This window comes from Dromiciops gliroides, chromosome 3 (assembly GCF_019393635.1).
Source record: "Dromiciops gliroides isolate mDroGli1 chromosome 3, mDroGli1.pri, whole genome shotgun sequence".
In the NCBI taxonomy this organism is placed as follows: Eukaryota; Metazoa; Chordata; class Mammalia; order Microbiotheria; family Microbiotheriidae; genus Dromiciops; species Dromiciops gliroides.
In genome coordinates, this window is record NC_057863.1 from 281,993,391 (window position 1) to 282,020,373 (window position 26,983).

Consider the following 26,983-nt stretch of genomic DNA (forward strand, 5'->3'; position numbering starts at 1 on the left):
AGACCTTCATCTGTTACTTTTAAGAAAACAAGGTAGAGAATCAACTAAAAAACTATTTGAAATTATTAACAACTTTAGCAAAGTTGCAGGATACAAAATAATCTATTACTGGATCTGAATGGGAAGTTTTCAAAGAAATCAAAGTTATCTATAGTCATATGAAAAAATGCTCTAAATCACTATTGATCAGAGAAATGCAAATTTCTTGGGATAGCTTTGGGATATAAACCTAGCAGTGATATTGCTGGATCAAAGGGTATGCACTGTTTGGTTGCCCTTTGGGGATAGTTCCAAACTGCTTTCTTTCACAACTCCACCAACAGTGGATTATCATCCCAGTTTTCCCATATCCCCTCCAAAATCTAATATTTTCCTTTTTTGTTACATTTGCCATTCTGATAGGTGTGAGGTGATACATCAGAATTGCTTTAATTTGCATTTCTCTGTATTTTATATTGTATTTTATAGCTATGTGCATATGGTTCCTGGGTTTTTCTTGGCAGGTAGACTCCCAAGTATTTTATTTTGTCTACAGTTATTTCAAATGGAATTTCTCTTTCTTTCTGTTGCTGCTGGACTTTGTTGGTAATATATAGAAATGGTAATGGTTTGTGTGGGTTTGGTTTTTTTGTAGAGCAATGAGGGTTAAGTGACTTGCCGAGGGTCACACAACTAGTAGGTGTCAAGTGTCTGAGGTCAAATTTGAACTCAGGACCTCCTGAATCCAGGGCTGGTGCTTTATCCACTTTGCCACCTAGCTGGCCCCTGAAGTCTTTAATGTAACAAGCTGGTAATAGGGCCATGATGGAGATTACCAGTTCTCTCATGTCTTCCCATAGTCTTTTCCTTTAGTAACATGTAGTGGGGTTGGCCTCATCCATCTTCTCTCAGGAAGCTCAAAGATGACTTGAAGCTATGCTTGAAGACTTACATTTGGACTAGTCTCCAAAAGGACTAGCCTTGAAGTTTCCAGAAGGGGAAGTGACTGAAAACTGCAGATCTTAACTCTGATCACTGCTCCCCCACCCCTCATGCAGGGCAGAGCATTCATCTCCTCTAATAAGGAAAGAGTCTCATACTAATGGGCTTTGGGATAGGAGTTAAATTAATAATATAATGGCAGTGACACTAGCTTTTATTTATGTAGTATTTTACAGCTATAAAGTACATTAAGTTATTTCATTTGAGAGGTGTGCATTGTAATAGGCCTCAAACCAACAAATTCTGCAGTCTGCCTAAACCAGATTAAAATATTATTAGGAAGTGTTTTAACAAGATAAACAAAAATACAATACAACATAGATAATGTTAATTTGTGATTTTCTGGGATTGGAAGGGATCTGTTTCTATTTGAGTCTGACACTACTAATGTAGCAAACAGTACTGGAATTTGTCAGGAAGACTTGGGTTCAAATCCTGCTTATTATACTTCTAACTCTATGACCCTAGGTAAGTCACTCTGATCCTCAAGGGTTTTTTTGTGGGATTTTTTTGTTTAGTTGTTCATTTTCCCCGCAGGAATTTGGGTGCAGTGAAAAGAATGCTGGCTTTAGAGTCATAGACTCTGAATTTATATCCTGCAGTGCCATATTTATGAATTCAGACAAGTCCCTTAACCTCTTTGACCCTCAGTTTTCTCATTCATTAAGTGATTGAACTAGATGGAAGCTTGAAGTAATGCAGATTTTATCTTCTCATTGATAGTTGGTATTGGGAGCTTGTTGAATCAATCTAGGCAAGCAGATTTCCTTATTAGTGCTGAAGCTTTTGGGTCATGGTCCTTTTCCTCATTTGTTTTCTTTTTTTCTTGATAATAAACATTTTTATTTAATGTTTTAAGTTCCAAATGCTCTCCCTCCTTCCCTCACTCTGTTCTCCCTCCCTAAGGCAGTAAGCAATCAGATATAGGTTTTACATGTACAATTATGCAAAATATTACCATATTTGTCATTTTGTACAAGAAAATTTGAATCAGAGAAAAAAATGAAAGAAAGTGAAAAATAACATGCTTCAGTCTGTGTTCAAGTAATACCAGCTCTTTCTTTGGAGCTGGGTAGTATGCTTCATTAGTCCTTCGGGATTGTCTTGGATCACTGTATTGCTGAGAATAGTTAAGTCATTCACAGCTCTTCATAAAATACTACTGTTACTCTGCACCATGTTTTCCTGGTTCTGCTCACATACACCAGTTCATATAAGTCTTTCCAGGCCTTTCTGAAATCATCCTATTTGTCATTTCTTAAGGTACAATAATATTTCATTACAATCATATGCTGCAGCTTGTTTAACCATTCCCCAATTGATGGGCATTCCTTTGATTTCCAATTCTTAGCCACCACAAAAAAAGAGCTGCTATAAATATTTTTGTATAAATGGGTTTTTTTTCTCTTTTTTCCAAGAAAACCCCAAAAGGAGTCAAGAAGAGTTGGGCATGACTGAAACAACTAAAAAATAACATGACATAAAATAAAATAAATTATCATTGCCAGGATTAATTTATATCTCCGCTTAATTTCTCCAGAATATCACATTTTGGGGTACCACCTCCTAACTCAATTGCATTCCTCAGTCTAAGGGCAAGTACAAAAATCTTGTTTCATAAGTTTTGCTGCTCCCTCTCTACCTAGGTGACAGCAATAGGTGAGAACCGAAAATATAACAGCGGCCTTTCACTGCAGTGGTCCTCCAATGCTAGATATGACCACCAAAATAAGAGGCTTTAAAATGACCCAGAGATATACTAACAAATCTAAACTCCTTTGGCTTAGTATTCAGGGCTGTTGATCAACTGTTCTGTTCAACCTTCCCAAGTCCATGAGGTACACTAATCAGTTTATCAGTTCCTTGCATCATAATGACTCATCCCCATTATGCATCCACACATCTGCCATTCCTCCCTGTCTCCCTGCCAATTCATCTCCACCATCTCCATTCAACTTATTTAAGTACCCTAATCAAGACTTATTGACTCCAGAAAACCTTCCCTCATTCCCTTTCAAATCCACACATTCACTTTTGTACTCCACTTGTAGCCATGTTGCTTAGTATCTTCTCTGTGTATCTGCCCTTTTTCACATTCTCTGTCTCTTTCTCTCTGTATCTGTCTCTCTCTCTTTCTCCCTCCGTCTCCTCTACTATCCTATCCTCTCCAAAATTAAGATAACACCATACTCACTGTCATACTAACATTAATCCCTTATCTTATATAAAACCAGTTTGACAAAACATTTTCATATCCATGACCTCATTTTATCCTTCTAATAAGCCTGTGAGGTAAGCAGAGTATGAGGTATTATTCTGATTTTAAAGCGGAGAGAACTTGAGTCCAATAACTTGTCCAATGTCACATAGCTACACAATGACAGGACTGAGACTATTATCTATGTCTTCTGACTAAAACATGTGGAATGTACTCTATGTAGAGAGAAACTCGGGGGACTCTTTAAAAGAATTTAAAATATTAATCATCATGGAATATGGTTTTAGGAGAGACACAACATAAATGAGACACCATGCCTTGTTGTTTAGCCTTTTTCTTCAGTCATGTTCAAACCTTTGTGATCCCATTTGGGGTTTTCTTGGGCAAAGATACCAGATTGGTTTGCCATTTCCTTCTCCAGATCATTTTATAGATGAGGAAATTGAGACAAACAGTTAAGTGACTTGCCCAGGGTCACACAGTAAATATCTGAGGAAAGATCTGAACTCACAAAGATCAGTCTTTCTGACTCTAGGCCTGAAACTCTACCTACTGTGTCACTTAGTTGCCTGACACCATGCCTACTTGATCTAATAAGGATATGGTGATATGGCATATATACAAACTATACATATACTCTTTATGATGTTGCCCTGAGTAACCTCATTTCATAATGATATAGTAGGGAATATTATGATTAAATCTCACTATAATGTCTTTAAAGTATAGCTATAAAACAAAGAAACAAAACAAAAACAAAAAAGGCGGGGGGGGGGGGCAGCTAGGCGATGTAGTGGATAAAACACCGGCCTTGGATTCAGGAGGACCTGAGTTCAAATGTGACCTCAGACACTTGACACCTACTAGCTGTGTGACCCTCAGAAAGTCACTTAACCCCAATTCCCTCACCAAAAAAAAAAAAAAAAGTATAGTTATGATGCCTTTGCACAGATCTGTGATCATGGCAGGTCTGATTCTTCTTCCCAACCCACAAGTTCTGTAAGTCAACAAGTCAAGCCAATTAGATTGTGAGCTCCTTGAGGGCAGAGACTATCTTTTCCTTTTTAAACTTTTTTATCCTTAGCACAGTGCTGAGCATACAGTAGGCACTGCATAATTGTTCATTTACTATTGACTGCCTAAGCATTTATTAAGCGCTTACTGTATATCAGGCAATGTGCTAACTCCATGCCCTAACTGTTTCTATCTCCTCTCACTCAGCTCTATAGGCTAAAAATTTCCCACACCTGCTGGCCCTTGTTTTCTTTTCATCCTCAACCCCATTCCCTCTCTCTGGTTCCAACCACCTTGGCTTTGTTCTAGCCAACTCAATGCTCACTGATCCACTCAGGTTTATTCCTGTGGAACTGTCCCCTGTAACAGTGTTTCACCTAATATGCTTTTGTGGAGAAAATTCATGATGTGAGGCTGGGTTTACCAGTGATACAAAATGGAATACATGTATGAGAGAAAATGCAAAATCCCATGCCTGCCTCATTTCTGACTGGAGGCAAGGCTTCATGGGACACATTATATCTGATGTGGACAGGTAGAAATCAGGATGGGGTATTTCAGTCCTGTGTAACAGTGTGAGCAAAGGCCTCAAGACCAAATGACAGGGGATATATTCAGTTTGGCTGAGAGGAGGCTAGAAAGGTGGAGGGGGCCAATTTGTTGAGGGTCTTGAAATCAAGGCTAAGGATTTTGTATTTTATTCAGTAGGTTATTAGCAGCCATTAAAAGGCTTTGTGCATGAAAGATTGACATGATCAGATTTGTGTAAAGGTAATACTAATCTGCAATGGTTATAAAGGATGACCTCAGAGAGGGGAGAAGCTAGAAATCCCAGGAAAAAGAAAAAATATAAAGCAAGAGGTACTGACCCTGGAATGCAATTATATAGACTCACAGAGACCAAAATCTCGTCTGTCTTTCTGTATTCAAAGGAGGGACATGATTCTCACAGTATTGTCCAAGACAACCCTTGCAAAAATCCCTCTGGACATTTATAAATGCTACAGATTTTAAAATAATGAAATGAGTTCATGTGGCTTCTAAGAACACTTATACAGCTTTAGAGATCACAGCCCACATTTAAGTGTCTCAAGGCACAAGTATAATAAAGTATCATTTGTTCAAATATCGATATCGCTCTGTAACAGAGGGACCAAAAAACCCCAGAGGTGATGATCATTAAGTATCATAAAGGATGATAAACAGACAAGATACAAAATGGGAAAGAAGAGAAATCCAGAGGCAAACTCTTCATGAAAAGAATCCTACTTTTGGGCACTAGAATCACAAATAAAGGAAAGCAGATGCTGATTTTTTCATGACTATCTACTGCTTTTTCAGGTAGAGGTGCTGGATCTGTTCTGAGAAATTAAAAGCAATTTTACCAGGCGTTTATGTTATTCCATTTTCATGCCTTCTAGACAAAAAGCTAATGCCACCACAAAAAATTACTCTGGGTCTGCAGTCCCAGGGGATAATAGGAATTCGGGCCTAGAATAAATCAGCTTGCAAGCATGAAGGCATTTTAATTAAAATGGAAAATAATATAGACACACTAGTATTATAGTTCTTGGAGCTACTGCCCTTCAGAATCATTCATTATGCCATTGCATGTGGGGAGAGCTGTGGAAAATTGTGCTGGATAGCAAAACATTTCCGAAGAGTATAATTTGAAAAAACAGCTCAGTTAATGAGCAGGATGGTGAAATAATTGTTTTTTAAATACTTCTTCAACCTAAGAAAGTCGTCAACAAACTTAGAAAAACTACATTTTAATTCTCAAGCGAAAAAAAGAGAAAAACATGGTCCAAAGAAATAGCTTTATGAAATAACTTTAGAGAAATAAAATACTTAAAGTACCTACTGACTACCTCTTCCTCAATCCATAAGTGGGATACAGACAGAGCAAGCAGGATTTTCCAGATTTGTGTTTCTGGGTTCAGCTATTGGGGTCCCTGCTTGGTTTTCTTCATGGAAATGATTCAGTCTGAACCCTCCTATACCCAATAAGAAATTACAAAATATTGATTCTGTCCAGCTATTCAAAAGAAAGGGAGGTCAACCTGAGTAGAGAATGGAGGGTGAAGAGTGGAGGTGAATGTTGCTGCAGAGCTAGTAGGAGAATGGGACTGGAAGCTGGCTGGGGTCAGTCCTCTCCATATGATGATTTGTTTTTTAGTTGTATAGGACTCTTCATGATCCCATCTGGGGTTTTCCTTGGTAAAATTCCTTAAATGGTTTGCCATTTCCTTCTCTAGCTCATTTTACAGATGAAGAAAAGGAGATAACAGGGTTAAGTGACTTGCCCAGGGTCACACAACTAGTAAATGTCCAAGGTCAGGATTCAAATTCACGAAGAAGAGTCTTCCTGACTCCAAGCTCAGTGCTCTATCCACTGCACCATCTAGCTTCCCCCAGTCCTATCCACACAGAGTTTAATTCTAAATAAGAAACCAGCTGGATCTATACTTAAGGAGGGTGAAGACACTTCTATGCAGTCCTGGAAAGTGGAGGTGTTAAAGAGTAAGAAAAGCCAGATGAGCTACTGAGAATTTAAGAAAAAGATTGAAAGACAAAAAAGTCTAGGAGAGAAAGACTAGGTAGATGCTTAGCTTTAAAACAAATGAAGCAACAGTGAATTTCCTTCTATCATAAAGACAGAAGGAGAAACAAATTTTAAAAATTTAAATGTTGCAGCAACACATTGAAGAAGCTTTATAATATGAAGGAAAATTATCTAATGACAAAGAGAATTCTATGGATCCTCTCAAGATCATTTGGAAATATAGGAAAACTACAGAATGGTTCATAAGGGAAACACAATTTTTAAAGAATTAAGTGCTAATACATAATTGGTAGAGCTTTGAAATGGTACAACCATTTTGGAAAAGCAATTTGGAATTATGCAAATGAAGTGACTAAAACATATATCCTTTGAACAAGAGATTCTATTACTGTGCTTATATCTCAAGGAAGCCATTGACAAGAAAAAGTCCTCATATACTCCAAAATGTTTATAGTGGCACTTTCTGTGATAGCAGAGAACTGGCAACAAAATAAATACCAATCAGGGCAGCTGGATGGTGCAGTGGTTAAAGCACCGGCCCTGGATTCAGGAGTACCTGAGTTCAAATCCAGCTTTAGACACTTGACACTTACTAGCTGTGTGACCCTGGGCAAGTCACTTAACCTCCATTGCCTGCAAAAAATAAATATAAATAAATATAAATAAATAAATAAATAAATAAATAAATAAATAAATAAATACCAATCACTGAGGAATAGCTAATGTAGAACATGAATGTAATGGAATGTTATTGTTCTATAGGAAACATTGTGTATGATGAATACAAAGGAGCATGGAAAGATCATGGATAGAGCACCAGGTGTGGAGTCAGGAAGAACTGAGTTTAAATCTGGCTTCAGACACTTACTAGTTCTGTGACCCCGGGCAAGTCACTAAACCCCTGTTTGCCTCAGTTCCTCATGTGTTAAATGAGCTGGAGAAGGTAATGGCAGACTGCTCCAGGGTCTTTGTCAAGAAAACCCCAAATAAGACCATGAAGAGTCAGACACAACTGAAAACGACTCAACAACAGCAAATTATGATGATTATGATTATATGAACTAATGGAGAGAGAAGCAAACAGAACTAAGCAAACAATATTCACAGTAACTACAACAACAAACACAGAAAGAACAATTACTAAAAGAAATCAAAAGTAAATGTAATGGGGAGGGATTCTGGCCACATGGCAGAGTAGGTCAGAAAATTCCCTGCTCTCCAGACTTCTACGCACAAGATAGAGCAGCACCCCAGCTGCAAAAATAAACAAGAGTTGAGGTAGAGCAGTGGTCCTCCTGGGACAACTGGAGACGACCTCCAGAAAAACTTTAGGGACAGAGGTTTGGCACAAGTGAAGTGCAAATGCATCTAAGCCTTCTCAGTGGAAACAATAAACAACAAACCATGGGGGCAGCTGGGTTGGGAGGCAGCCTCAGCCTTAGCCAGAGCAACTTTTACCTCACAGAGAGTGTTGGGGTCAGACATCTAAGTAGGGGAATACTGAAGGACCATCTGCTGTCAGGGGATGCCAGGCCCAGCTGTGCTGACCAGGTACAGTCTAGGGCTGGGACTGACTGCCAGAAGGAGCTAGCACACACCTGATGAGTGCAGGTATAAGAGGGGCAGGAATTCTGCTGGCTGTGAGCTCTTACAGGAAAGACAAGTCCCTGGTTTAGGTTCCAGACCAGAGGGGAGAAATGAAGGTTGCAGCCACTGGAGGGTCTGCATGCAACAAGAACTTCCATGGCATAGCATGGCTGGGAACCCTAGCTGTGGCTTGGGAGTGGAGAGGAGTATCAAGACCAGGCCCCTGACAAAACTTAGAAAATAACAGTAAAAAGAATCTGAGGCCTGGAGCACCATTCCCCAAACCCTAGAACTAGAGCTGATTATAACAATAAGCTATTAAAACTAAAATAAAACAAAATAAAAATGACTAAGCAAAGAAGAAAGAACCCAACCACAAACAACTACTATGGAGATAGAGAAGATCTGGGTTCATATACAGAGGAAGATAATGAAGTAAAAAACAACAACAGCAAAAAATCAAAACCCCAATACTCCTACCCTACAGAGTAACATTAAATGGTAATGAGCCCAAAAAGAGTTGTTAGAAGAACTTTAAAAAGATTTCAAAGATCAAATAAGAAAAACTGAGGAAAAATTAGGAAAAAATAAGAGCAATCTGAGAAAATTAAGAAAATTCTGAAAAGAAAGTCAACCAACTGAAAAAAGAGATCCAAAATCTGAAGGAAGAAAGCAACTCCTTGAAAACTGAAATTGGGCAAAGAGAAACAAATACATTATAAAACACCAAGAAATAATAAGACAAAATCAAAAGAATTTTTTAAAAAATAGAAGTGAATGTGAAATAATTCCTTAGAAAAACAACTGCCAGAATGGATCAAGGAAAGACACTATAAAAATTACTGGACTACCTGAATTTTACAATAAAAAAAGAATCTTGATACAATATTACAAGAAATAATTAAATTACTCTGAAGTTCTACAAGAAGAGGATAAAGCAGAAACTGAAAAAATCCATGATTACCACCTGAAAGAGATGCCAGGATGAAAACCTACAGGAATATCATAGCCAGTTTCAAAGCTCCCAGGTTAAGGATAAAATATGATGAGCAAAAAGAAAAAAAAGTTACAGAACCACAATCAGAATTATACAAGAACTAGCAGCTGTTACACTAAAAGACCGTTAAGTCTTGGAAAACTCTATTTCAATGAGAAAACAAGCTGGGGTTGCTGCCAAAAAAAAAAAACAAAAGAAAAGAAAAAACAAACAAACAAACAAAAAGCCACAAAACCAAAAAACCTTACTTGGCAAAGTTTAGTATAATCTTGAATGGAAAAAAAAATATACATTTAATGAATTCAAAGACTTTAAGATATTTGTGACAAAAAGATCAGAACTTAATGGAAAATTCCACATATAAAATCCAGAATACAAGGTAAACATTAAAGACCAATTACAAGGGACTCAATAAGGTCAAACTGTTATATGAAAATGTTTCCATTATTTTTAAGATTGTCATCCTCAAACTTTATTTTAAAGTGGTAATAATCAAAACAACCCGATACTGGATAAGAAATAGAGAGGTGGATCAGTGGAACAAAATAGGTAGTAATTATACTATAGTAAATGGCTATAGTAATCTAGTATATGATAAACCCAAAGATTCAAGCTTTTGGAATAAAAACTCATTATTTGACAAAAACTGCTGGAAAACTGGAAAGCAGTATGGCAGAAACTAGGTATAGACCAACATCTTACACCATATAATAAAATAAGGTCAAAATGGGTACATGATTTACACATAAAGGATGATACTATAAGATAATTAAGAGATCATAGAATCATTTATCTGTCAGATTTATGAACAGAGGAAGAATTTAGGACCAAAGAAGATATAGAGAGCAAAACAAAATGTAAATAGATCATTTTGATTATATAAAATTAAAAAGCTTTTGCAGAAACAAAACCAATGCAACCAAAACTATAAGGAAGGCAGAAAACTGAGAGTTTTTGAAACAAGTATCTCTGATAAAGGCTTCATTTCTCAAATATATAGAGAACTGAATCAAATTTTTAAAAATACAAGTGATTCCCCAATTGATAATTGGTCAAAGGATATGAACAGGCAGTTTTCAGACAAAGAAATCAAAGCTATCTATAGTCACATAAAAAATGCTCTAGATCACTATTGACCAGAGAAATGCAAATTAAAACAACTCTGAGGTATCACCTCATGCCTATAAGAATGGCAAATATAACAAAAAAAGAAAATATTGGATGTTTGTGGGAATGCAGGAAAACTGGAATGCTAATCTACTGTTGGTGGAGTTGTGAAAAGATCCAACCATTCTGTAGAGCAATTTGGAACTATGCCCAAAGGGCTATAGAACTGTGCAAACCCTTTGATCCAGCAATAACACTGCTAGGTTTATATCCCAAAGACATCCCCCAAAAGAGGAAAAAACCTATTTGTACATAAATATTTATAGCAGCTCTTTTTGTGGTAGTTAAGAATTGGAAATCCAAGAATGCCCATTAATTGGGAAATGGCTTAAACAAGTTGTGGTATATGACAATGATGGAATATTATTGTGCTATAAGAAATGACAAACAGGATGATTTCAGAAAGGCCTGGAAAGACTTATATGAACTGATATTTAGTGAAGTGAGAAGAACTAAGAGAACATTGTGCACAGTAAGAGCAATATTGTTTTTTGTTTGTTTGTTTGTTTTTGCAGGGCAATGAGGATTAAGTTACTCTGTGACTCTGACACAGCTAGTTAAATGTCAAGTGTCTGAGGCTGGATTTGAACTCAGGTCCTTCTGAATCCAAGGCCAGTGCTTTATGCACTGTGCCACCTAGCTGCCCTAGAAATATTGTTTGATGAAGAACTGTGAATGCCTTAACTATTCTCGGCAATACAATGATCCAAGATAATCCCAAAGGACTAATGATGAAGCATACTATCCAGCTCCAAAGAATGAACTGATATTGACCAAACACAGACTAAAGCATGCTATTTTTCACTTTCTTTCATTTTTTTCTTTTATTCAAGTTTTCTTGTACAAAATGACTCAATATTTTATATAATTGTACATATATAACTCATATCTGATTACTTACCACTTCAGGGAGGGGAAAGGGAAGGGAGAGAAGAAGAGATAAAATTTGGAAGTCAAAACTATAAATAAAAATGTTTATTATTTTTAAAAAACAATGTCATCAGTATTTGGGTAGTTTGAAAGAAAGTGACTTTTGTTTTTGCTCTCTAAAAAATGATTCTTTGTCATATGGGATGGTACCCTGAGAAGGGGAGGGAGAGTGATACATGGGATAACCATGGTAATATAAGAATCAGAAAATATCAATAAAAACTTACTTAAAAATATTTGCTCTTTGAATCTAATCAAAAGGACTTTATATTACAAGGAGGGTGGAGAGGAAAGTAGAAAATTCCCCACATAAATCTGATAAGTCTGGCCCTTCAAAGTAGAAGGAAAAACAGAGAAGGCCTAGAAACAAAGAGGAGTAATAATTCATGAGAAAGAGTACTCCAGAAGAAAGCCATTAATAAAAGTCATTGCCTCAAATGTGTTTGCTCTCTATTCATACGGGACCACCTTAGGTTAGACCCTCATTACCTCTGGACTACTTAAATAGCACTCTAATTGGTCTCCCTCACTGAAATCTCTCTTCTCTTTAATTCATCCTTCACACAACCACCAAACAGGTTTTCTTGAAGTATAGGCCTGATGGTGTCACTCCCTCACTCAATATACTCCAATGGTTCTCTATGCTTCTTGGATCAACTAGAAGCTCTCCTGTGTGGTTCATAAAAGTAGTTCATAATTAAGTCCCTGCCTAACTTTCTTATACTTCTTCACATATGAAAATAATAAGATAATAATGACAATAATTAGAATCTATTTAGCACATAGAGGTTTGCAATGTGCTTTACAAAAACTATCTCATTTTATCCTCACAACAACCTGGGCAATAGGTAGAGGAAGAGGAAAGGAATAAGAATTTACATAGCTCCTACTATGAGTCAGACACTGTGTGAAGTGCTTTTTATTTTTTATTTTTATTATATATTATTCTATTTTCTTTTTCTTTTTTTCTTTTTAAACAAATATTATTTAATTTATCCTCAAAACAACCCTGAGAAGTAGGTGCTATTATTATCCCCATTTTATAGTTGAGGAAATGAAGGCAAATAGAGGTTAACTGACAGCTAGTAAATGGCTGAGGCTAGATTTGAACTCAGGTCTTCCCTGACTCTAAGTCCAGTGCTTTATCCACTGTACCACCTAGCCGCTTAGATAGATAGTGTATATCTGTGTATTTTAAATATATTGTTTCCTTCAAAAAGTTTTTAACATTAAGCCATTCTTGTTGTCCCTAGTTGCCAGACCCCTCCCTCTGAATCTCCAATAAATTTACCTTATATTTATTTTACATATACATCTCTCTATATATACTACCTCTCCATGGAATCTAAACTCCACAAGGGAAAGAACGGTTTCATTTTTGTCTTACACTATAATAAACATTTCTTAAGTACCTATTAGATGACAAGCATTGTGCTAAACACTAGGGATACCAATGAAAAAAAAAAAACCTGGCCTCGAGGAGCTTACAATCTAATGGGAGAAGACAATAGACAAAAACTGAAAAGTGATGTGTGTGTGTGTGTGTGTGTGTGTGTGTGTGGCGGGGGAGGTGCCAGGGATACCTGGTGCAGAGACATAATGATGATGATGTTGGAATCAAAACCAAGCAGAGCTGCTGGGGGCAAACGGAGAGTTTTGCTTTTATGCCTGGCTCACTGTCGGCATTTGACAAATATTTAACTTACTGATGAATAGATTTAACAGTACAACCTCATGTATGGAAACAAAGTTGACCCCATTGGTGAGCCTTTGTGGCATGAGTCTCATGACAAGAGACTGGGACCGTAAAAATAAAATTATAGGAAACTGTTCTTGGTAAGGACAGAGCCATGTTATTTTCTCTGCTGTCCTCTGACATTTCTTGGCCAGTTTTAGGGGTAGAGACAAGGGAGCTGGAAAATGTGAGGAAGGGAATATAGGCGCTAAGTCAAAAAGCCAACAAGGCCGATACTGGATAAATGTAAAGAATACTACATAACATTCATTCCCCCACTAAGATAAAATTCTTTATTTTAATGAAAGGTACCATTTTTGCATTCTTTATTTTATAGAATTTTGTCATTGCTATACTAATGTAGTCACCAAAAATTTATAGAATATATAGAAATAAAGTCTCAAGGGGGACAGAAATCAGTTTATTATCCCAAGTAGAGGATGCTAATGAAGAGGAGAATCCATTCCTAGGTTCAATTTAATTCAACTCGATGTTGTTCAGTTGTCTCCGACTCTTCATGAGCCCATTTGAGATTTTCTTGGGAAAGCTCATTTTATAGATGAGGAAACTGAAGCAAACAGGGTTAAGGGACTTGCCCAGATTCATGCATATAAATGTCTGAGGCTAGATTTGAACTCAGAAAGTCAGATGAGTCTTCCTAATTTCAGCTTTGGCAAGCTATCCACTGTGCCACCAAGCTAGCCTTAATTCAACTCAATTCTACAAGCATTTATTAAATGTCTGTGTGCCAGGCACTATGCTAAGTGCCAGAGATCACAGATAAAGAATAAAAGCAGCCCCTGCCCTCAAAGGTACTTATATTCTGCATTCTGGGTACACGCTACACCCAAACATAACTTTAAAATTTCCTTTGGAAATCTTCAGCTCTCTTTAGAAGGGTTTTCTTTCCATGCAACTGTTTTCACACCAGGAACTGCTTTCATCAGCAGCTCCCATCAGATTGCTTAAGCATTACCATCCCTTTGAGAATCTTTTCTGACTTAATCGCAATGAACCCTTCTTTACACTAAGAAACTGAGAATGGGGGAATTAAATGTTTAGGGAAGGAAAGTACAGATTGAACAGTCTCAGAGGTATCGCTGGTGCCTTTAAACAATCACAGTTTAATCCTGGATTGTCATGAAGAACCAAGGAAGATAATGAGTAAAGATGGTAAGTGATATGGCTCATTTGCTTCTCTACTCATGCTGAGATGAAATTAAGGTTTCATTAATGCCTGCAATGCCACTGGTGCTGTGGAGTTCGCATTAGCCTTTTCACATTAGCCCTGGTTTCTCAATAAGTAAATCTCCAATAAAACAAAACAGTTTCCATATAATAACAGCAGAATCAAGAGAGATCCCGGGAAATGATGACTGTGTTATAGAACCCAAAGTATGGAGATCAAAAAAAAAATGCTACAAAGATGATTAGTGTGAGCTAAATGATGTCAGAAGCCTCAAACAAATAGCTTGGCACTATGGATCCTAACGTTATGTCCTGGCGAACACATCTACCCATCATTCATATCCAAGATGATGCTATTACTGTTGCTGATAATTTCCTGTTTGCACATGACGAGGAGAGAAGAATTGGTGGTTGGCAAAGAGTTTTTGCATGGTTTTGTTCAATACCACCCCTGGATTTGCTATTAAAACCACCATTTGAAGAACCTATATCCTATTTGTAACTTGGCCTCTTAAGCTTGAAAGTGGCCCCAACAGCTGTGTGGTCAAAGAAAAGAAACCTCATCAATGACTGGCACACGTATTTCCTAGCAATGTGCAGCTATGCTGCCTGATCTTAGGGTAAATTTTTTTTTTTAATTTTGTGGGCAATGGGGGTTAAGTGACTTGCCCAAGGTCACACAGCTAGTAAGTGTCAAGTGTCGATGGCCGGATTTTGAACTCAGATACTCACTGAATCAGGGCCGGTGCATTATCCACTGCGCCACCTAGCTGCCCCTTAGGTAAATTTTAAAAAATGGAATATGCTTATTCTCCTAGTCCTGAAACTTTGAATATTGCATCTAACTTATCTAACTTCTACTTATAAATTTTTTTCACAGAAGTCATTACCACAGCTAGCATAGCATATCAGTGTCCATACACTTTATGAAGCCTCATCAAGTATTTCTTTGAAACAAACCAAAGGCTGTTTCTTTTTCAACCTAAATCTAAGGCTATTGAAAAATCATGCTTACTACAGACAGAGGACCGAAAAGTTTTGTCAAGAACTGAAAGATGTGGGCAACAAAGGACAGGGAAAAATGAATGCTTTTCTCCATAGGGGAAATGTTAAGAAAGTGGCACTCCAATTAATATTTTCTTTGAAAATAGTCTAGAAGAAGGAATTCACAGTGAAATCTAGAAGTCTGCAGAGACATTAATCTTTTCCTAGATTAAAATTGCCTAAACCAGTAGTTTCCAAAGATTTTGTGATCAGTGCACTCTTATCAGTAAAAAAAAAATTACTAGCACATGCCCTTAATATGTGTATGTGTGCTTATTCTAAACTACATGCAATGCTACGTATACTAATATTTAGGCATGTTATAAAAAACTTACCATAAATATGCATTTGCAAAAGATGAGATATAGGTAAAATAATATTTGATTCTAGAGTTCAAATTGAAACACTGCAGTTTATAAGTGGGGTAGAGAGGTGAGGGAAGGTGTGTGACATGAACAGACCTTAAGACTTGGGAGAGTCATTTCTGGTAGCTGCTGATTACTTGAAAGCAAAGTAGGCCAATTAGAAGGCTGTTGCAATAGTTCAGGTGAGAGGGGGATGAGAGCTCAGTTAAGGTTGTGTGTATGTACTGTGTTTTTTGAAATTTAATTAATATTGCGATAGATATCAGTTGATGAACAGCCCTGAATACTAGCCAAAGGAATTTAGATCTGTTAGGATATCTCTGGGTCATTTTAAAGTCTCTTATTTCGGTGGTCATATCTAACATTTGAGGACCACTGCAGTAAAAGGCACTGTTATATTTTTGGTTCATGCCCTATTGCTGTCACCTAGGTAGAGAGGGAGCAGCAAAACTTATGAAACAAGATTTTTGTACTTGCCCTTACACTGAGGAATGCAATTGAGTTAGGAGGTGGTACCCCAAAATGTGATATTCTGGAGAAATTAAGCAGAGATATAAATTAATCCTAGCAATAATAATTTATTATATATATATAATATATATACATGTATTATATATTATATATATATACACACACACACACGTGTGTGTGTGTGTGTGTGTGATATTCTGATCCAAATAACAATCTATCCATGATTCCTCATGCTATGTGACTGATTAGCACAAAATGAAAAGAGGGGAGGTGAGAGCAAGAACTCATTGGTTATTTCTCCTGAGTACAGAGTGAAAAACCCACCATCCAAAGTGTTCTTGTCATACCTACAAGGTAATCCGGGGCCCAAGAGTACTAAGGAGATTTTGCAAATGGTAAATAAACTGGAGTTTATTAAATAGAACCTGATAGGGTCAGACTTGTACTTTACAAAGGTCACTTTGATAACTGAATGGAGGATGGAGTGGGGTAGGGAGAGCCTTGAGGCAGGGAGAGCTGATAAGGAGCAACCTGCCCCGTGTTGTAACCAGTGTCCAGTATGAGAGAGTGAGAGGAGAGGAGAGGAGAGGAGAGGAGAGGAGAGTGGAGAGGAGAGGAGAGGAGAGGAGAGGAGAGGAGAGGAGAAGGAGAGGTAGAGGAGAGATGGAGAGGAGAGGAGACGAGAGAGAGAGAGAGAGAGAGAGAGAGAGGAGAGAGAGAAGAGAGAGAGAGAGAGAGAGGGAGTGAGAGAGAGAGAGAGAGAGAGAGAGAACAGGAAAGATGCTATGAAGATGAAAATGATGACAGGACTTAACCATTGATTGGCTATAAAGCGTGGGGTAAGAAAGATTGAAGAGTTGAGAATGGCATCTAGACTTCAAGCCTGGGGTGACTGGGAACACAGCAGTCCTCTTGTTTTGGACACATGAGTTTTCCTATAAAGAAACACCATGTTTAAGATAATTAAAATGACTCTAATAGCATCCTCTGAAGCTCCTCACCCAATCCAACTCACATTTATGGGTTGGGTCCCCCTGAGGGTGGCTGCTACCTCTTAAATTCTGAAAGTATCTGTGGGTGTTATTCTGAGTAAGATAGCTCCTGAGCCTCCACAAATGGAATTCCTATTAATACTCAGTCAATAGACTTAATTAGCTTTTAGCAAAAGCATTTACTAAGATGTAGTAAAAACACTTGGTATGATCGCCCCTCCCAAAAGGGGCACATTCTCCCATTTCTCCCACAAATCTAAACTCTGCATGTGGGAAGAGGAGGGTTCAGTCAAAGTACAGTGATAGTACAGTATGGTGTGAAAGTCCTTTTCTGAATGCATAGCCTACACTCTCTCCCTGGTGTAGGGTAGCTACGTGGCACACGGGATAGAGCACTGGGCTTGGAATCAGGAAGACTCATTTTCCAGAATTCAACTAGAGCGTCAGATATTTACTATCAGTGTGACCCTGGAGAAGTCACTTAACCCTGTTTACCTCAGTTCCCATTTGTAAAACGGGCTGGAGAAGGAAATGGCAAACCAGTACAGTGTTCTTTGCCGAAACAAACAAAACAAAAAAGCCAAATGGGGTCACAAAGAGTAAGACACAGATGAAATACAACAAAGTACTCACACTCCTTAAGACTGCTTGCTACTTTCTGTATTTGTGTCTGTCCTTGATGTTCCTCTCCACTACAAACTAACTGGATGCATTGTCTCCTCATTCAATCTTTCGAATATAGATGCCTCCCTTGTTTTCAGCCCTCTACTGATGCTGCTTTAACCCAAACCAGCAGCACTGATGGACACTTCAGCTGGCACACTCAAAGGATTTCTAATACCTTTAGGTGTGTCAAAAATCACAAAGTTGGCACCATATTAACTATGAGATGTTAGGAAGGGAGGGAGAGGGAGAGATAGAGACAAAGGGTGGCTTCCCCTTTTGTATACCCAGAGTTCCAATTCAGGAGTTAGTGAACTCTTAATTCTTTGCCATTTTATACCTCCGAATCATTAGTCTTTCAAATTCAGCAGCCAGTAAGTAGACTCTATCATCACACTGTGCAAGATGGCTGGAAATAGGCCCCTCTAGGCATCCATGTGAGCAACTGGAAGGTGTCAGAATATAACAGATTATGTCCTATATAACTCACCAGAGGGAGGAAAAAAATTTAGGAGGCCCCATGCCACAAAGCTGACTGGTGCTTCAGCTCAATTATGAGGGAAACATCAATGATCTAATCAAAACAGACCAGAAAATCACTCTAAAGTTCAAAATTATCAAGGGTCATTTGCAATTGTAATTTCTAGCCAGCCATTATTTATAATAATAAACCTTAAATAAGAGTATTAAGGTATTATTAAGTGATAGTATGAAGTCATCATAATTAAGAAGACATTTTAAATTTGGGCTTTTGTTGTGGAAAGTGTTATGTGTCACATATGAAAAACTTATATGTGAATATGTTTTTTAAAAAGCAAAATTTAGGATAATTTTTCTAACCTATTCAAGAATCTTTCAAAAATGGATTAGAGAAAGTGTTAAATGTATTTCTTTAAAAAATATAAAAATGCAAGGGGGGCAGCTAGGTGGCACAGTGGATAGAGCACCAGCCCTGGAGTTGGGAGGACCTGAGTTCAAATCCAACCTCAGACACTTAACACTTACTAGCTGTGTGACCCTGGGAAAGTCACTTAACCCCAATTGCCTCGCCAAAAAAATAAAATAAAATAAAAAAATAAATAAAAATGCAATACCTTCTTAGTGTTCTATAAGAATAATTGATTGGGGCAGCTAGATGGAACAGTGGATAGAGCACTGGCCCTGAAGTCAGGAGGACCTGAGTTCAAATCCAACCTCAGACACTTAACACTTACTAGCTGTGTGACCCTGGGAAAGTCACTTAACCCCAATTGCCTTGCCAAAAAAAAATAATAATAAAAAATAAATAAATAAAAATGCAATGCCTTCTTAGTGTTCTATAAGAATAATTGATTGGGGCAGCTAGATGGCGCAATGGATAGAGCACCAGCCCTGGAGTCAGGAGTACCTGAGTTCAAATCCAACCTCAGACACTTAACACTTACTAGCTGTGTGACCCTGGGCAAGTCACTTAACCCCAACTGCCTCACTAAAAAAAAATAAATAAATAAAAAAATAAGAATAATTGATTAACATCAGAGAAGATGGAAATTTGTTTGCTGAAATTCAATAAAATCTTTGAAGAATGAGAGAATGAGATGGAAAAGTATCATTTTTTTGTATGTGCGGCCAATAATGCCTGTCTTTCTTTTGGTATGTGTGTCTTTGTGAAGCATCTTTTTCAAATATGACAGACCAAGTAACCAAACAAAGTAAACTTAGAAGTAGACATCCAAACTTCTGCATCACAGACTGTTAAAGCAAGAGTGAAAAATATTCAATCATGTTGCTCTTTATTTATGATTATTAATATTTTAGCGAAAGCTTCTAAACTTATTGAATGAAATCATCATTTAAAACATTTGTTTCATTTCTATATCATCCTTTTAATTTCTATTTTTATATGCTTTATAATGTACACAATATAGTAGCACAGTGGCGCATGAATGCAAGCTATAAATTTTTGTTTTTGCTGTTCATTCGTTTCTGACTCTTCGTGAGCCCATTTGGGGTTTTCTTGTCAAAGATACTGGAATGGTTTGCCATTTCTTTCTCCAGATGAGGAAACTGAGGCAAACAGGGGTAAATGACTTGTCGATGGTCACATAGCCAGTGGGTATGTGAGACCAGGTTTTAATTCAAGTGTTTCTCTCTCTAGGCCCAGCGATCTATCTACTGTGCCACCTAGCTTTCTCTGATTCATAAATAAAGATAGATGTATTGGAGCTGCTAGGTGGTATGGTGGATAGAGTACAGAGCCTGGAGTCAGAAAGACTCATCTTCCTCAGTTCAAATGTGGGTTGAGACAATTACTAGCTGTGTGAGCCCGAGCAAGTCACTTAACCCTGTTTGCCTCAATTCTTCATCTGTAAAATGAGCTGGAGAAGGAAATAGTTAATGACTCCAGTATCTTTGCCAAGAAAACCCCAAATAGGGTAACAAAGAGTCAGACATGACTGAAAAATGACTGAATATATATGTATATATGGGATCTTTATTCAAAAATATTTTACTAAAAGATATACACAATCAAAACAGACTAAAAATTACTGGCATAGCCAATAGTTGTTATTCTTGAGGAATGAAGGGCTCTAGATAGGTGGAGAAGGTGTTACTAGGGCCAGGTAGGAAGAGGTATTTGCCAGATAGAAAGACATGACTAAAACCACAGGTGGTAGGCAAGAACTGCTATACTTAAGGAGACACTGAGTAAGTCAGTTTTGTTGAAGCAGAAGATAAAAGATGAAGTTGGAAAAGTAGGTAGGGGTCAGATAGTGGAAGATCTTGAATAAAAGACTAACAGTTGGGGCAACTAGGTGGTGCAGTGGATAAAGCACAGGCCCTGGATTCAGGAGGATCTGAGTTCAAATGCTGCCTCAGACACTTGATACTTACTAGCTGTGTGACCCTGGGCAAGTCACTTAACCCTCATTGCCCCGTAAAAAGAAAAAAAAAGACTAACAGTTGGACTCATTTTCAAGAGATGATGTAAAAACGATCAAAATTAACAAAACAACTATCAAAACCCTTTTTAATTAACAGCATAAACCTTCTCCATACATCAGCATTTAGAGCGAAGGAGCATGATGAAACTGAAATACTTTTTAACAATGCAGAGATTCACTGCTATTGAGTAACCTCCTAGCTGTTAACTCTAATAACTTAAGCCATTCAAAGTAATATCGTCTATTTTGTCCACTGCAATTGATTCATCTAAGACTTTCATCTTAGAACTGCAGCTATCTTGTACTTCGGCAACACTGGAGAAAAAAGAACATGGTCACAGTAACCTGAAGCTTTATTTCAAATTATGCTGCTTTTCTTTCCTTTCTGTTTTTTAATATCAAGAACAGTGAGAACCAACCTGTGGGCGGCATGATTAATAGCTCTGAAAGGGTTAAAATAGAGATAGCCTCAATGAGTCAGGGAGAAAAGCTGCACCAGACAAGGGCAGCTTTTCAGAGATTGTGAGTATTCCAAGCAAAAGAATTTACTGAGAGTTGTTGGAACAGGGCGATTCCACCTCAGGTTTTTTTCTTCCCACAAATACTAGGAAAGAAAAGGGATGTTTTAAGGGGACTTTAGGCTTCTAAAAAGGAATATGACCAGACTAATCTAACTCTACATTAAGCTGCTGAATATATCAGAGATTAAAGTTTATTGGCATTTTCAAATCTCACATTGTGGGCCTGCACAGCAGCCAAAGCAACTCAGAAGGGAAGGCAGACTTCAGAAGACCATTTATGAAACAGACACATTATTTTAAATATATTAAGGGACTCTGAAATTCATAAAGCAAAGAATGCTATTGTTTACAGTCTACTCTCCCTCTAATTTTTTTTTACAAATCTAGATGTTTATACTTTTTGTTTGCTTAGAATGGAAGGGTACCAATTTTTATGCCTTATTATCATACTCCTTAACAATATGGTTATGTTCACAGTAGCCTTGTTGGGTAGATGCTATAACTATTATTATTATTATTATTATTATTATTATTAGAGCAATGAGGGTTAAGTGACTTTCCCAGGGTCACACAGCTAGTAAGTGTCAAGTGTCTGAGGCTGGATTTGAACTCAGGTCCTCCTGAATCCAAGGCCAGTGCTTTATCCACTGCGCCACTACGCTGCCCCGATGCTATAAATATTATTGGCCAGCTAGGTGGTGCAGTGGATAGAATGCTGGGCCTGGAGTCAGAAAGACTCATCTTCTGAGTTCAACTGAAACACTTACTAGCTATGTGAGCCTGAGCAAGTCACTTAACCATGTTTGTCTCAATTCCTCATCTGTAAAATGAGCTGGAGAAGGAAATGGTAAACTACTCTCAGATCTCTGCCAAGAAAATCCCAAATGAGGTCACAAATAATCAGACACAACTGAAAATGACTCAACAACAACAAATAATAATCACTATATCCATTTCATAAATGTGGAAACTGAGATTCAGAGAATTAAGGATTATCATAATGTCATATAGCTACTGTGTTTACTACTAGCATTTACCATGGTGTTAGGACTCAAACCCCAGCTTTCTGAACTTAAGTCTGGGAGTCTTTATGTTATGTCATGCAGCTCCTCAAGAAGAGACAGACAGACAAACGATAGCTAGCATTTATATAGAACTTTAAGGTTTGCAAAGCACTTTTACAAAGATCTCATTTTATCCTCACAACAATCGTAGGGTGGTAGGTGCTAGTATTATCACCCCCTTTTACAGGTGAGGAAAGGGGGCCAGAAATTAAGTGGGGCAGGGTCATAGCTAGGAACTGTCTGGAGCCATATTTGAACTCAGGTCTTCCTGACTCCAGGTCCAGTATTTTATCTACTGTGCCATCTAGCTGCCGAGATATAGACAGAGACATGCACACACACAGATACACACACACACACACACACACACAAATGAGAGAGAGAGAGAGAGAGAGAGAGAGAGAGAGAGAGAGAGAGAGAGAGAGAGAGAGAGAGAGAGAGAGAGAGAGAGAGAGAGAAAATGTGTGTGTATACATGAGTGGAAGGCATCAGGAGTTAGAGGGAATGGGAAAGACTGAAAGACTTGTATAAGATGGTATTTGAGCACAGAGTTGAAAGAAGCTAGAGATTCTAAGAGTCAGAGGTGAGGACAGAAAACACTCTGGTCACGGACAGAGGCAGGTGGCAGTTATTACAAAGGTACAGGGACAGAATACGGAATATCCCGTGTGAGGAACAGTAAGTAGACAAATATGATTGGACTGAGGAGAGCATGTAAAGGAGTAATGTGTAAAAGTAACTTACTGATAGGAACGGGCCCAGTTGTAAAGAGCTTTAAATGCCTCAAAAAGAAAGGAATTCATATTTACTACTATAGGTAATAGAGTAGCCCATTAGTCATCACTAACTAGTAAACACTAATTAGTAATCACTAATCATCAAATAATCACTTTGGCAGCAGGGTAGAGGATGGATTGAAATAAGAAGATACTTGAGGGAGACCAATTAGGAAACTAGTCCAAGATCTTAGCATCTGAGATGCTAAGACTTTGAACTAGGGTGGTTGTTTTATAACTGTAAAGAAAGGGACAAACAGGAGAGATGCTGTGAACAAACAAATAAGATTTAGAAACTTATTTGGACAAGTGGGTTGTGTAAAAGTGATGGTTTGAGGACTGCTCTGAGGTGGTGAACCTGGTGAATGGAAGGATGCTTCCAGTACTAGGGAAATTAGCATAAGAGTGGGTCTGAGAGGAGAAGCAAATAATGAGTTCTATTTGGGAGGTCTTGAGTTTAAACGTTCTACAGGAAACCAGATGGAAATGTCTAATAGGTAGAAATATTTCCCACTCAACAGGGAAACAGATAGGGGCGGGGAAAAGATAAGAAAAAGGGTCAAGAAGGAAGATAAGAAGAATCTAGATGGAATAAAAATTTAAAAGAAGTCTCATAGGCAATTGGTGGTGAGAGAACTAGATTTTAAAGGTTCAGGAGTCATCCTTACAGAGAGTGTAATTGAACTCATGGGAACTGATGAGCTCATCGAGAAAGAGAATGAAGAAAGAGAAGAAAAGAGAACCTTGGGGGTAAACAACCACAGTTAGGGGGTATGATGTGCATGATAAGGCAGCAAAGAAGACTAAACCTGAGAAATAGTGGTCTGACAGGTAGGAAGGGAACCAAGAGAGCAATAAAACAAAAATTTTGAGAGAGAGAGAGAACCAGAAGGAGGAAGTAGTCAACAGTATTAAATACTGAAGAGAGGTAAAGAATAGAAACTGAGAGAAGAACTGAGATATAGAAGTAAAAAGATCATTGGTTACTTTGGAGAGAGAAGTTTTCAGTTAGATGAGAAGATTGTAAGACAGATTGCCAAGGGTTTGGAAGATGGTGAGAGGCAAGGGAGTGGAGGCACTGAGTGTGGGCAGCTTTTTCAAATTCATTTTATTAAAGATTAAAAGTGCACTAAAGGGGGGCAGCTTGGTGGTGTAGTGGATTAAAACACTGGCCCTGGATTCAGGAAGACCTGAGTTCAAATCCAGCCTCAGACACATTGACACCTTACTAGCTGTGTGACCCTGCGTAAGTCACTTTACCCTCATTTCCCTGCCAAAAAAACAAAAACAAAACAAAAACAAGAAGTGGCACTAAGACTTTTGGAACGTGCATAGCTTTAGGGAGGAGTTAAAGCATAGGATAAGTTGGAATGACATGGATTGTTGTTTGTTCTGTTTGTTCTTTTTTCCCCTTTTTTGTGCGTTCTGTTTTTCAAGAGGACCAATGACACTTCACTTGTAGGTGAAAACGGAATTGAAAGTGAGCAGAGCTGCACCAAGTTGTCAGCCTCGCTCTCTCTTCCAGAGTCATCGGAGTCTAGTGGCAAGGACAAAAATCAGGAAGACTGGCAATGGCCCAAGATGCGGTGGATGGCTTTGGTATCTTCAATGTCTGAATAAGTTCTAAGTGCTCCACAGAGCCCTACTTCAACCCTCCTTCATGGCCAATAAAACAAATTGTTTTAATATGCCTTTTTTGCCAGGGCAAGTCTTCACAAGCTTGAGGTGGATACCCCCGCTAACTCACCAATGGTTTGAGGCCTGTCAATTACCCTCCATTTGGTTTAGTCCATCTCCCAGACAGTGCACTGGGGTATGGGCACTACACATGCTCCAACTTCTTACAGCACAGGTTAGTGTGAATCAGGTAAATACCCAAAAGTGGATGGGTAGCCCTGAAAAGGGCATGGCAGGGCAGCTAGGTGGCTCAGTGGATAGAGCACCGGCCCTGGAGTCAGGGTACCTGAGTTCAAATCCGGCCTAAGACACTTAACACTTACTAGCTGTGTGACCCTGGACAAGTCACTTAACCTAATTCCTCACTAAAAAAAAAAAAAAAGGGGCATGGTAAGCCCTCACACCAGAGATACTAGTCCTCCTGGAAAATTCATATGCTCCAATGGCATGGATTAAAATAATTACAGAGTGCTTGTACACAGAAATGTAACACTTAAAAGGTTATGGCAAGCTCAAGAATATAATCATTCTTGTATACAGCTGAGGTGGAATGGAGGAACAACTATGTGGCTGAGATTGAGGAGATTGAGGAACTGGGAAACTATTTTATCTAATATCAACATATATGTTGAAATTCCCTTGTATAAGGACTAGAGTTGAGATGGAGAGGAGAACTGTGAGCCAGGCAACTGAGCTCTGAGAAAGAGAGGGCAATGTCCAGGAAGTTGATAGGTGACAGCCACCAGGATCTGAGCTGGGTGGTAAATTCGGACAAAGTGAACCTCAAAGGAAGAGAGATAGCTAAATATGGTGGTAAGAAAATTCTGGAAGTAGCAATGCAGAACAAGGAATATTTTGACTCCTCCACTGGGAATAGTGAATCAGGGGATATGAGGAAAGGGGTGTGTGTGTGTGTGTGTGTGTGTGTGTGAGAGAGAGAGAGAGAGAGAGAGAGAGACATATGTGTATAGATATATACATGTATTCTTGTATATATTTACACATGTAAGGCACAAAAGATAAAGTGTTGGACCTGGAGTTAGGAAGACCTGAGTTCAAATCCTGATTCATATACTTGCTAGCTCTTTGTCTCTGGGCCACACACTTAACTTCAGTGTACTTCAGTTTCCCCATTTGTAAAAGGGAGATAATAAAAACACCCACCTTTCAATGTCATTATGAGGCTAAAATGAGATAATATTTGTAAAGTTCTTTAAACTTAAGGTATATAAATACCATTATTGTTACTGTTGTTATTATTGTCATCATCATCATTATCACATATTTACACAGAACGCCAGAGACTCTGATTGCTTAAATACCACCTAAAATTATTATGCATGCCACTTTAAACCTCCCTCTTCACTCCTGAATTAACATAAAATAGTCATAAAATAGGAAGCCCTTTTTATCAGACTGTATATGAGCTTACTAAAGAATTTTTAGCAAGTAGTATTTCTCTATGGGATGTTGTTTGTACACACAGTATCACATTCATGAATCCTTAGAAGCATTTGATCATTTAGTGCCAGAAATAATGGTTTGTCAGATAAGCGAAGATGTAAGTGACTATACAAACTTATTCCTGCATTGTTTTTGTACAACATTTGTGTATGTGTATAATATGGTATCATGAGGATGGGCCCCCATGTGTAGACAGAATTAAGGTTGGAGTTGACCTACTTCATTGCCATGTCACACCTCTCTTTGTTCTCTTACTTAATCTTAATCCCGAACTTCAGTCACAGTTCTGCTCCTTATTGGCCACCTTGGCAAAGCACTCAGCTTTCTTGGATCTGAATTTTCTCTGTATAAAATGGGCATAATGAAACTTGTATTTCACAGTATTTTTTGAGGATATGATGAGAAATGTGAAGTCCTTTGTAAATAACAAAGCCTTATAAAAATATGTAATCATTAAGTGTTGCTATGGAGCAAAGCTGGCCATCCATTCCTTTCACTCTCTCTCCCAACAGTGGAAAAAAAAGGAAGAGCTAATTCTTCAAAGACTATGCATTTCTTCTCCCATGGGGTGGTCTAAAGTTTAACCTTTCTTTTGGCACTTGCCTCTATCCTACCCTTTTCTCTTCCCGAGACTTCTTT

At 38.0% G+C, this 26,983-nt stretch overlaps 1 protein-coding gene across 1 annotated transcript in view; it reads right to left on the bottom strand.

The window, feature by feature from the left end:
* SYTL5 (synaptotagmin like 5) overlaps positions 1 to 26,983 on the bottom strand; it is a 256,002-nt gene that overhangs the window by 107,316 nt on the left and 121,703 nt on the right.